At 51.7% G+C, this 9541-nt stretch overlaps 1 protein-coding gene across 3 annotated transcripts in view; it reads left to right on the top strand.

The window, feature by feature from the left end:
• Window positions 1-506: 506 nt before the first annotated feature.
• CD151 (CD151 molecule (Raph blood group)) overlaps window positions 507-9541 on the top strand; it is a 31590-nt gene continuing 22555 nt past the window's right edge. The window contains exon 1 of one of the 3 annotated variants that reach the window (XM_066997992.1): window positions 507-527. The gene's annotated coding sequence lies outside the window, so the exon portion shown is untranslated. Of the gene's footprint in view, window positions 528-565; window positions 757-8644; window positions 8944-9541 lie in introns of those variants that run through there. The other 2 variants (XM_066997989.1, XM_066997991.1) reach the window with 2 other exon arrangements.

The raw sequence follows: 9541 nt of genomic DNA, 5'->3' as shown, positions 1-9541 counted from the left end.
GTAATGCTGAACAAAACCGTAGTGGAGTAAGTCTCTCCTAGCGGTCTATACAGGGCTTCTTCAGCTGGCTGTCTTGTTCTCTCGCCTTAGAAGAAGTGTGGTATCAGTTTATTAATTGCTTTACTTGTTGGGAGGGATGAAGTGATTGTTTAGTCGGGCACACGGGTCTCTAGTTTACAGACTAAGGAGGTCCGATCCTGGCCTTTTCTCCCTCTCTTCCTACCCACCCCTAAAAAAACCGTGAGACCCCTCAGCCACCGGGGGAGCGGGTGAGGATCTGGGACTGGTCCCAGAAGGGCTGTTACTGGAGAGGATCTTCCGGGACTGGGTTGTTACTGGGGAGGTATTTGGACTGAAGTTGAAGTGAGGTAATGGAAGGATGAGGCAATGTGCCAGTCAGGGCTTGATGTACAGGATGTCTCACGGAAAACTCTTTAACGAGCAGCTCTGACGCCTTAAAAAAAAAAAAAAAAAGAGCTGGAGTTCGCTGCAATGTGGTGCCTGCGGCAATGGGAACGGCGGCTGAGGTAAAGGTGGCGAGAGGCAGAGGTCGCTGCTACCAGAGCACGCTGTTACAGCCTGTTAGGGCGGCGGCGCCCGCTGGGTGTCCCGGGGCTGGGCTGGGCAGAGCCGTGCCGAGCCGTGCCGGGCCGGGCCGCCCTCTCTGCCTCCTCCTTCCCTCCTTCCTGCCGCGGTCCCGTCCCTCCCTGCCCGCTCCGTGAGGCGCCGCGGAGCTCCGCGGCCCGGCGCTGAGGGGTGAGGCGGGGCGGCCCCGAAATGGCGGCCGGGCGGGCTGAGGGGAGGCGGGCGGCGAGCGGCGCGGCGGGGACGGGGACGGGGACGGGGACGGGGAGAAGGGGAATTGGGGCAGAGTTTGCGGGCCACCAGGCGGGGAGGTGGCCTGTGTGTCGCGTCGGTGGTCGCCAAAAGTCAGCGCTAGGCGCGGGGCTGCTTCGCTTGCTGCTTGAGCGCGGAGCAGCTGTGCGGGGCTTCCCACACGCTGTGCTTTGCGGTGTTTGAAAAGGTGTTTGTTTGTTTTTTCTTTACTGCGGAGGGCTTCAGGAGCTTTGCACGGTCTGCGCGTTAGGAACGGTGCTCAACGTTGCTGTAATCTTGTGAAACAATACTTCTCCTTTCTCCACTTAAGGCGCCCTTTTGTGAAAATAAGGCTTGGACTTTAGGTTAAACTTGCAGGACTGTGGGAGGCAGAAGAGGGGGAGAGAGGCTTACTGGAAAACCCAGGCACTGTTCCACTGCTTTCCTTCAGAAGCTGAATCAGCGCCAGCGGTGGGTTATTGTTGCCCCGTAGTGCTGTTTGCCATGAGGAGTCTTTGCCGTGAGGGATCTTTCCCAGTAGCCTTTTGCTCCAGGGCATCTTATGAAGAGTGTAAACTGCTGTAAATTTAACATAAAAAATAAAATCTGACTTCTCAAGGTCTTCTGTGATTAACCTGTTGCAGTATCCTGTTGGATTTTAAAGTTATTTACCTTTTATTTCAGTCTACTCTATAGCATCCCTTAAAGTACCTTGCTGTGCTTCCTCCATCCCTCTAAACTGCTTTCTTTCTTGTTCTGAGAGCTTGGGCCGTGTCTGCTAGAATAGGAGTTAATTAAGATGTCATCACCCATCGGAGGTAATGCCCAGGGGCTGCCATTTTGTTGAACCAGTTTTGAAACAAGTCCCTTTTGCCAAAATACGTTTCCTTTGCCATCTGTGAGGCTGTTGCCTGGGTTCTTAGGGGATCTTTTGGTGTGTCAGATGCTGCCTGGGTGTCAGTAGCGTGTTGTCATTCAGAAAAAAGTCCATCCCGGTCCTGTTCAACTCTTACTGCTACCAAAGATAACGACTTGTGGTGGGGAGAGCATAGCATCTGTCTCTTCTGTGCTGTTGTGGGCTGAGGTGGAGAGAAAAGGAGCTGTGTAAAACGTCTCTGCATCCAACCAGGTTGGATGTTGACTGTGACCACAGACAGTATTAGGTGTCAGCGTGACAACTGCTGGGTAAGCAGGGCTTAGCATGAATGGGAAGCGGTTGAATTCATGTAAAGCAGGTTTTGTAAAAGCCTAGTAGTCTTTCACGTAAACTCAGGTCTAAATTCCTAGTATAACCTCAGACTTGTATGAATAAAAGCCACAACTTTAAAGAAAGTACTGATACATCTTTGTTTGACACAGCCTGTCGTTCATCTGCACTCTTTGCCAAGTGTTTGTGTGTCTAGGACGAGAAGACCCCGATTGGAAAATTGTTGGAAGCCGGGTAAATGTGTGGGGCAGCATCACTTGTGCTTTACCCGAGGCACTGGGTGACAGGTCAAAGACTTAACGGTGCCCTGCAGGTATGAGTTTCTGCTCTGGCTCACTACAGCTGTTCAGAGACTCCAGCGTTTTAAGTCTGGTATCCTTGCTGAGAGCTTGGGTTGTCAGGAGGAGAAGCTGGCAGGCTCAGGGCTTCTGTGTGTAACTATCCTGAGATTACACCCTTGCTCTGTAGCGTCCTGATGATGTCCTTGAGTTCCTGATCTGAACATCTTTCTGTCCATATGCTATATTTCTGCAAAAAACATGTTTTGTTCCAAAACTGTCACATATGTTGGGCGGCTGATGGCTTCTTTTAAAGTTTCTTGGTAGACTCCTTCTGCAGTGGTGGAGAATCCCAGCCCTCAGCTGCCTGGTGAAAGTCCTGGCAGTCCCTCCGCTGTGTTGACTGCAGTGAACAATAAGACCATACCTTTTCTGTTTGCTGGAGGTAATGTCCCGTGTATGACAGCTGTTCTTGTTTCACTCTGGTGGCTGAGGGGGTTAGTCCTTCCTGCTGTATGTTTTTTGTGTGCTTAACAGCCAAGTTTTCCTCCTGTCTCAAGGGAGGTGTGTGATAGGAGGGCTTGCTCTTAGGGACATTGCCAAGAGCAGAGCACTGAGTAAGAGAAAGTTTGATAGCCTAGTTGGGACTGTGGTCCTCCTTCTTTTGGACCTAATACACAACCCATCTTCTGAGTTAGCAAGGAATACCAGCCTAAATGATTTTTCACAGAAGCTTTAGCTTCCCACCCTTGTGCAGTAGGGAGGTGCCGTGCCAGCCTGAAAGTGGGCAGGAAACGGAGTCAGAGTGGTTTGCTGTAGGTCTGTGTTTGAGATAAACACGACTACATTTCCTGCCTTCCAGGGCTTCACACAATGACTTGTGCTGTCATTAGTGCCGGCTAAGATGAAGAGCAGCAGCCCTTTGTGGCACTGCTCGACCTGTTGCTGCCAGGTGGTACTACGAGACGTGAAAACCGGCTTGTTTTGCCAGACTGCAGCACGGCACGGGAGAGATGAACTGCCTTGCTTTGTTCCCGCTGGCTGCCGAGCGTGGTGTCAGCAGCTTTGCTGACTAACACGAGGACTCAGGGGCTGTGACCCCTGCTAGTGCAGTCTGGCACTTTGTCTGCAGGGTTGCTGTGTTCCTCTCTTCTCCCATGGCCCCTTCTCTTCCTTCTGACTGCAAACGATGAACCCAGCCTAAGCGAGTGCTCATGCACTGCTCTGCCAGTCTCCTGCTGTTCTGCCTTACACTTGATGTTGCTTTTCTTTCAGTACAGTAAGGCTTGCACAGTCAAAATCTGGGCTCTGCAGAAGACATTTTTGGTGTGGCCTCCTCAAGTTTGAACTATTGGGTGTGAGACATTCTTCAGCAGGGGGGTGGAAGAAAGCTGCTTGTATCCCTTTGTCGAGCAAAAATGCTAGGTGGGGGTGGCTGATGGATTGCTAGCTATCTGTCAAGAAGTTTCCAAGACATGTTTTATATTATTCCCAGCTAATAGAAATTGTAGCACAATTGATTTGCAGCTGCCTACGTGGCCCGTACGCAGACCAAGCAACGATTCCCTTGCTCTTGAGACAGCCCTGAAGGGGTTGACTTGTGAGCTCTGTCTCTTAGTTAGGTCATCCCACAGGTAAATTTACTTGTTCCTGTGACGTCTGGCTTCTGCACTAAGGAATGCATTGCTCTACTTCTTATGCATAGGAGGCTGAGGTATGTTTATGTGTTTCTGTGGGACTGCACAAAAACTCCTGGGGGACTCAAGGAGTTTTGAGGTGGGACTCAACATCTACGTCAATGTGTATACGCGCGTGTGGCAAATGATCTTGTCTGGCTTTTCCAGGTCCCTTGTAATGCAATTGTACTGTTCCTGTGGTTTTCTTGTGCCTTCTAAGGAGGAAGCTTAGAAAGATAAAAGGTGGGTGTACTGACCCTGAAAAAACAAAAAGGGGAGTTTTGCTATTTCATGTCCCAGTGTACTGCTGCTGTCCCCAGTGGCCTTGTCAGTCCTGCTCTTTAAAGCTCATGAAAAGACCCTCTTGTACCTCTCTCCTCTGCTCCTGGGTTTGACACTAGGTTGTCTCCAGCTGCTCCCTGAGCGTGTGCACCAGCAGCTGAGGTCACGGGAAGCCGGGGGGAGCGTGACTCCTGGAAATGACAGCACATCCCAGCGTCCTTGGCTGGGAGGAACAGAAACCTAGTCATCCTGCTTGTTGAAAAACCTCCGGATGCTGAAGGTGAAGGCCAGGCCACCTTCCATCCCACTTGCTCCTCCTTCCTCTCAAACTCTGAACACCGTTTTCCTCTTGCCGCAGCCAAGCCAGAGTGAAACGAATGGTGTCACCGTTTGTAAACTGTGAAATTTCCCCCATTTTCCCGTTCCTCCTTCCACGTGCACTTTGCTAGTGCAAAGGGAGAGGCGAGGAGCAGCAGGGCTGCAGGATGCAGATGAGGTGATCTGCCAGGTCTGCAGAGAGCCTCATACCATCCCTCCCTACGGCACGAAGCCATTTGCTGCCAGGCCCTCTTGGCAGATACCAGCGTTTTGATAGCAGCGCTGCAGATGAGCATCTCTCCTTGCCAGTGCTCTGCTCCGTCCCGCCTGTCAGACTCCTCTGTGATCTCAACAGCCTGGCATCCCGGGGAGTGAATTCAATCAGTCCTATTAGTCCCGAGCCCTGGCTGCTGCAGGGTAATAAAATTCCCGGCAGAAGGAGCAGCAGGATAATCGCTGGCTGGCACTTTGTGGCAGAATAAGAGGGGTCAGGGCCAGCGTGACTGGCTGGGTCCCTGCTTTTCACCTAAATTCCTCTCGCTAGGTGGGTGCTTATGGTTCTTCCCTGCTAGCCAGAGAAGTGCTGGAGGTAAGAAGAAGCTAAACATAAATAGCTGCCACTTCACGTGCCAGCTGGGGTCCTCCTGAAGCTAGAGGTATCTCTGTGTGTTTTGTGTGCCCGCAGGTGTGTCGTGCATTGCTCGATGCTGGAGGTAGAGGCAGGCTATTGGCCTAGCGGGGTAAGGCAGGACAGCAGGAATTAATGGAAATTAGTGGAAGGGTACTTGGTAGGTCTTGAAATTCAGTCGGGTGTTGACCCACAGCCTGTGGCAGACAAGTAGAGGTTTAACCACACAGTGCCAGTCACCTGCCCCTCGGTAGGCTGCCAGCCAGGTGCTTTTCCTACCTGCAGATCTGCTGCAACTTTCATTAGCTGGGAGTAGTATAAAACGTGTCTTGGAAACTTCTTGACAGAGGATGTGGGAAGCAGCAAGGTGAGAGGAGACAAAACAATCTTGGGAAAGGCCGGAAAAGAGAAGCGTGGGAGGTGTGAAAAGGGATGTTGCTCGGGCCCACGGGTCGCTCCTGGTTCTCCCGACAAAGCCTCGTTATTGCTGGGCCAGAAGCAGGCGACATCAAACGTTTGGCACTGAGCCTTGTTTCTTATCGACTGCTGGAGGCAGGTCTGAACACAGGAGCAAAGTTCACGTTTCCAACCCGGGTTCCTGTGGGGAGCCGGGGAAAGAGTTGTAATGAGTTGTAAAGAGTTGTCCAGGTGCCTGTGCCTGGATGGAGTTTGTCCCTGTAGCTACAAAGGGAGAGGTGTGCGCTCCTAACATCTCCTAAGTCCGCAGCACGTTTCCCAAGTGGTTTTGCCCCCATAGCAGAGGGAGAGGTGTAGGGGAAGAAACACCTGGAGATGCTGCAGGAGAAAGATCTGGCTGTGCTTTGCAAATGGGTGAGGTGAAATGAGGTCTGGTCCCTCACCCTGGACCGCTTCCCCCCTTGTGGTGGAGAAATCGACAGGAGAAGGGCCGGGAGGATGGTTCCTAGTTTTCACTTCAGGTATTGTGTGTCAGACAGAGGGGTGTGTTTTGGGGTCTGGACCACGTTTGGCCATGAGCAGCTTGGTTCATGCTTCTAAGCAAAATTCCTCGGTCTGATCGGGTGCTTGTGGCTCTCTGCTCGCTGGAGAAGTCTGGTGCACGTGCAAGGTGCAGGTGGCTCCCTACAGGGCTGTGAGAGGGATGCTGGCCTGGCAGGGTGAGGAGAGGGCATCAGGAAGGGTAGCAGGGGGTCCTTGGCAGCTCATTAGAGACAAACTATGATTTAGGAACCTTGTTCGCAGAGGTTTAGACCTGCACTGATTCTTTTCTGTTTATTTAGGCTGAGCTCTGTGAGCTGAGGTTCGCAGCTCCCTACAGCACCCAGCAGGCTGGCCACTCGCAGACGCAGCAGGGCTGCGAAAAGCTTTGGCTGTTTGGCTCTGCCACTGACAAAACCCACTAAAAATTGCAGCCGAGAGAGGTCCGAGGTAGGAATGTCAGGGAGGGAGTTTCTGTGGTGTGTCAAGTGGATCGCGTTTTGAGCTTTGCTGACCTGTTACCTGCTAGTGTGTTGGAGCAGCAGTGCCAGCGTGGTGGTTTTCAGGGAGTGCTCTGATCCTTGGTGACCACAACACTGAAACATTCGAGAAAAATACGGGGGAAGGACAGTTTGAGTCAACTTTACACGCTGCCAAAGCCAGCCTGCAGATGCCAGCCGTGCCGGCATGTCCGGCATGCCAGCCAGTGAGTGTGGGGTGCTGGAGGAGGCAGGCGTGAGTCACGGCTCGTGAATGTCAGCGGCTCTTCTTAGCTCTAGTGGAATCCAGAAGGGAGGAACTCATGTCCCGTGTGCCCCCAGTGTTGCCCTGAGAGGTCTGCTAGAGATGAGATTACTTGCCACAGCCTCATGTAGTCTCCAATTTACTTTGTCCAATTGTTTTCTTTTTTTTTTCTTCTTTTTTTTTCTTTTTTTTTTCCATCAGCAGGACCTTTCTCTGTGTTTGAGGTAAGAGGAACCACCAGGCTGGCTTCTTCGCCTTGGAGCCCCAGGTCATTGTCTCGTTCCTCCTGCTGAGCAGGGAAGGGATCCAAGCCTGCTGCTGAGCCCCTGTGCTGTGCCTGCAGAATGAGCCTAACCAAAGGCTGCTCTGTGCCTTGCGCACTCCCCAGGGCTCTCCCCTGCTGTGGGATGTGTCCTCAGACTGGGGAAAAAAATGGGAATTTAAGCCACCGCACTTAGGAAAAAATCCTGGCTGTTAACTTCCCATTTGCACTCAGAGTTGGTCAGGGCATTGGGAAACGTGGTTCATGGCTCTCCGGGCTTCTGACAGCACAGCTATGAAAGGGAAAAGCAGACACAGCTAGAGGAGAAAATTCTGCTTTCACGAGCTGTGCTTTGGGACTGGAGCAAAATTCAGCGTAGCTGTCATAGGGACTTCCGTACTGCATCCACCTCTACGTGTAAATGTGTTTATTGTTCGCTAACTCATCAGGAATTTGAACAAGTTCTTAAGCAAAAAGAGAGAACAAAGCCCGCTTACTGAGATAAGAGCAGTGAGAGTATCCCGATGTCAATTACCGTGGTTATATCAACATAACTCTTATCAAGATATTTATAGGCGTGTGGGTGGGAAGCTGTTTTCCTGTTACGAAGGGCATAACTTCTGCAGATCAGCAATATCCTGACAGTTTTTGACTTTGATAACTGTGTCTGGCTAGCCCAGGTCCCTTCTCCATCTATCACACTGATCAAATAACCTTTCTTTCCTCGTGTCTGCACACCTAGCAGTGGTTACCAGGTCAGGTGCTGCCGCTTTACGCGCGTACACCGCTTCAGTGAGGAGCTGTCGGGGTGGCAGGAAGGTGGCCCTGATGCCCAAGCAGTGCGTGAAACCCCCGCTCATTTGAGGTCAGTAACAGGAGGATTATTTTCTGTGCTAGGATCTTCTTGGTTACTTCCAGCGTGAATTTCAGAGTTTTGTTTAAATTCATCAAAAGCGGGAAATGACATTTGTTTCCCCAGTTCCCCTGTTCCTGGAAGCCCTCGAGGGATCTCATTTTCAGAGTGGGCATTTGGTATTGACTGAAACTCAGGGCAAAGCGAAGGTAGTTACTCGGGTGCTCAGGAAACTTTTATCTTTGTGGCTCCTTGCTTTTCTCTTTCTTGTTTTCGATGATTAAGGATTGATGGAGTGTCTTAACTAACCTACAAGTGAACCCTGCTGTGGATTGCTTTTCCCCTTCTGCTTGCTAATGGCTTGGGGTGCCTTGAGAGATGGCTAATGAGTCTGCCCAGCGCTGGACATTTGCTGTCTTCCCATCTTTTACACAGAGAGAAAAACGCCCTGATGGGTTTTGCTGAGCTCACAGTGGTTATCTGCATGCTGAGCATGTGCTGGTAACATTTGGAGAGGCTCCCGAGGGAAGGGAATATGTGGTTACTCCCATCTCTTGCAGTCTATTTTGAGACTTCCTGGTATTTGGGAGTTAATCCGGGGTGTCCCAGACAAGTAGAATGGACTGCTTTAAGCTTTTACAGTTTTAACCTTTTAAATAGGAGGAGATTAAATGAGATTATATGGTCCCTACTGACTTGAAAAATGACTCGGGGTTTGGGGGGAGAAGAAGTTACAAACTCTTTTTAAGCTTTCCTGTAGTGAGGCTTGTTCGTACAGTGCTCGGATAACATGAAGGTGCATCGATGAAGAAATCCATTGTGGGATTTTCCAGCTGCATCTGGAGTCTAGCTGGTTTGTGCTGGCATCTGTTAGAGCAACCCTCTTCCATTTTCTTACCCCTGCCTGCTCCAAATGAAGCAGGTGAGTCTCTGAGGGAGCCCTGGGGAAGCCTGGCGCACTTCTGTGCTGCTGATAGCTCTGTCCCCGTTACGGAGAGCCGCGTCTCCTGCCCTTTGCCTGTGGTTTGCTCCAAGCAGCGAGGAGCACCCGTGCGAGCCCTGCTCCTGGTGCTGCTGGGGGCAGCTCTGCGAGCAGAGACCACTGGAGCGAGGTGTTTCAGGGAAGCGGTTGGTAGCTGGGGGCTTTCCTTAGAGCCGGTTGGAGTGTGCGCTGGGCTCAGGGACTGCTCTTTCCCCTGCCCGCAGCATTGGCGAAGGGCCAGCGAGTAGCTGCCTTGAGGCCAGCCCCTGCCTTCCAGTTACTTATTCACATGCTGATGCCTCCCCGGCAAGCTCGCAGGCTAGCCTAAAAACAGCTGCGTAAATGGTTCTGGTGGAATCACTACAGTCTGAGCGAGGGGGAAGGGGGAGGAACGTTTTATTTTTGGCTGGGGGTTGTTTAGTTTTTGCTGCAAGGACGATCCTTTCCAAGGCCTCCCCGTGCAGCATGGGTTGGGCGTGGGTTTCAGTATTGCTCCCGTAGCAGCAAGAGAGAGACGGCTCCGATGGACCGGCCTCGC

The sequence above is a fragment of the Anser cygnoides genome, chromosome 5 (genome assembly GCF_040182565.1).
Source record: "Anser cygnoides isolate HZ-2024a breed goose chromosome 5, Taihu_goose_T2T_genome, whole genome shotgun sequence".
In the NCBI taxonomy this organism is placed as follows: domain Eukaryota; kingdom Metazoa; phylum Chordata; class Aves; order Anseriformes; family Anatidae; genus Anser; species Anser cygnoides.
Note: the sequence above shows the minus strand (reverse complement) of the source record. Positions and strands in the feature narration are given on the sequence as shown.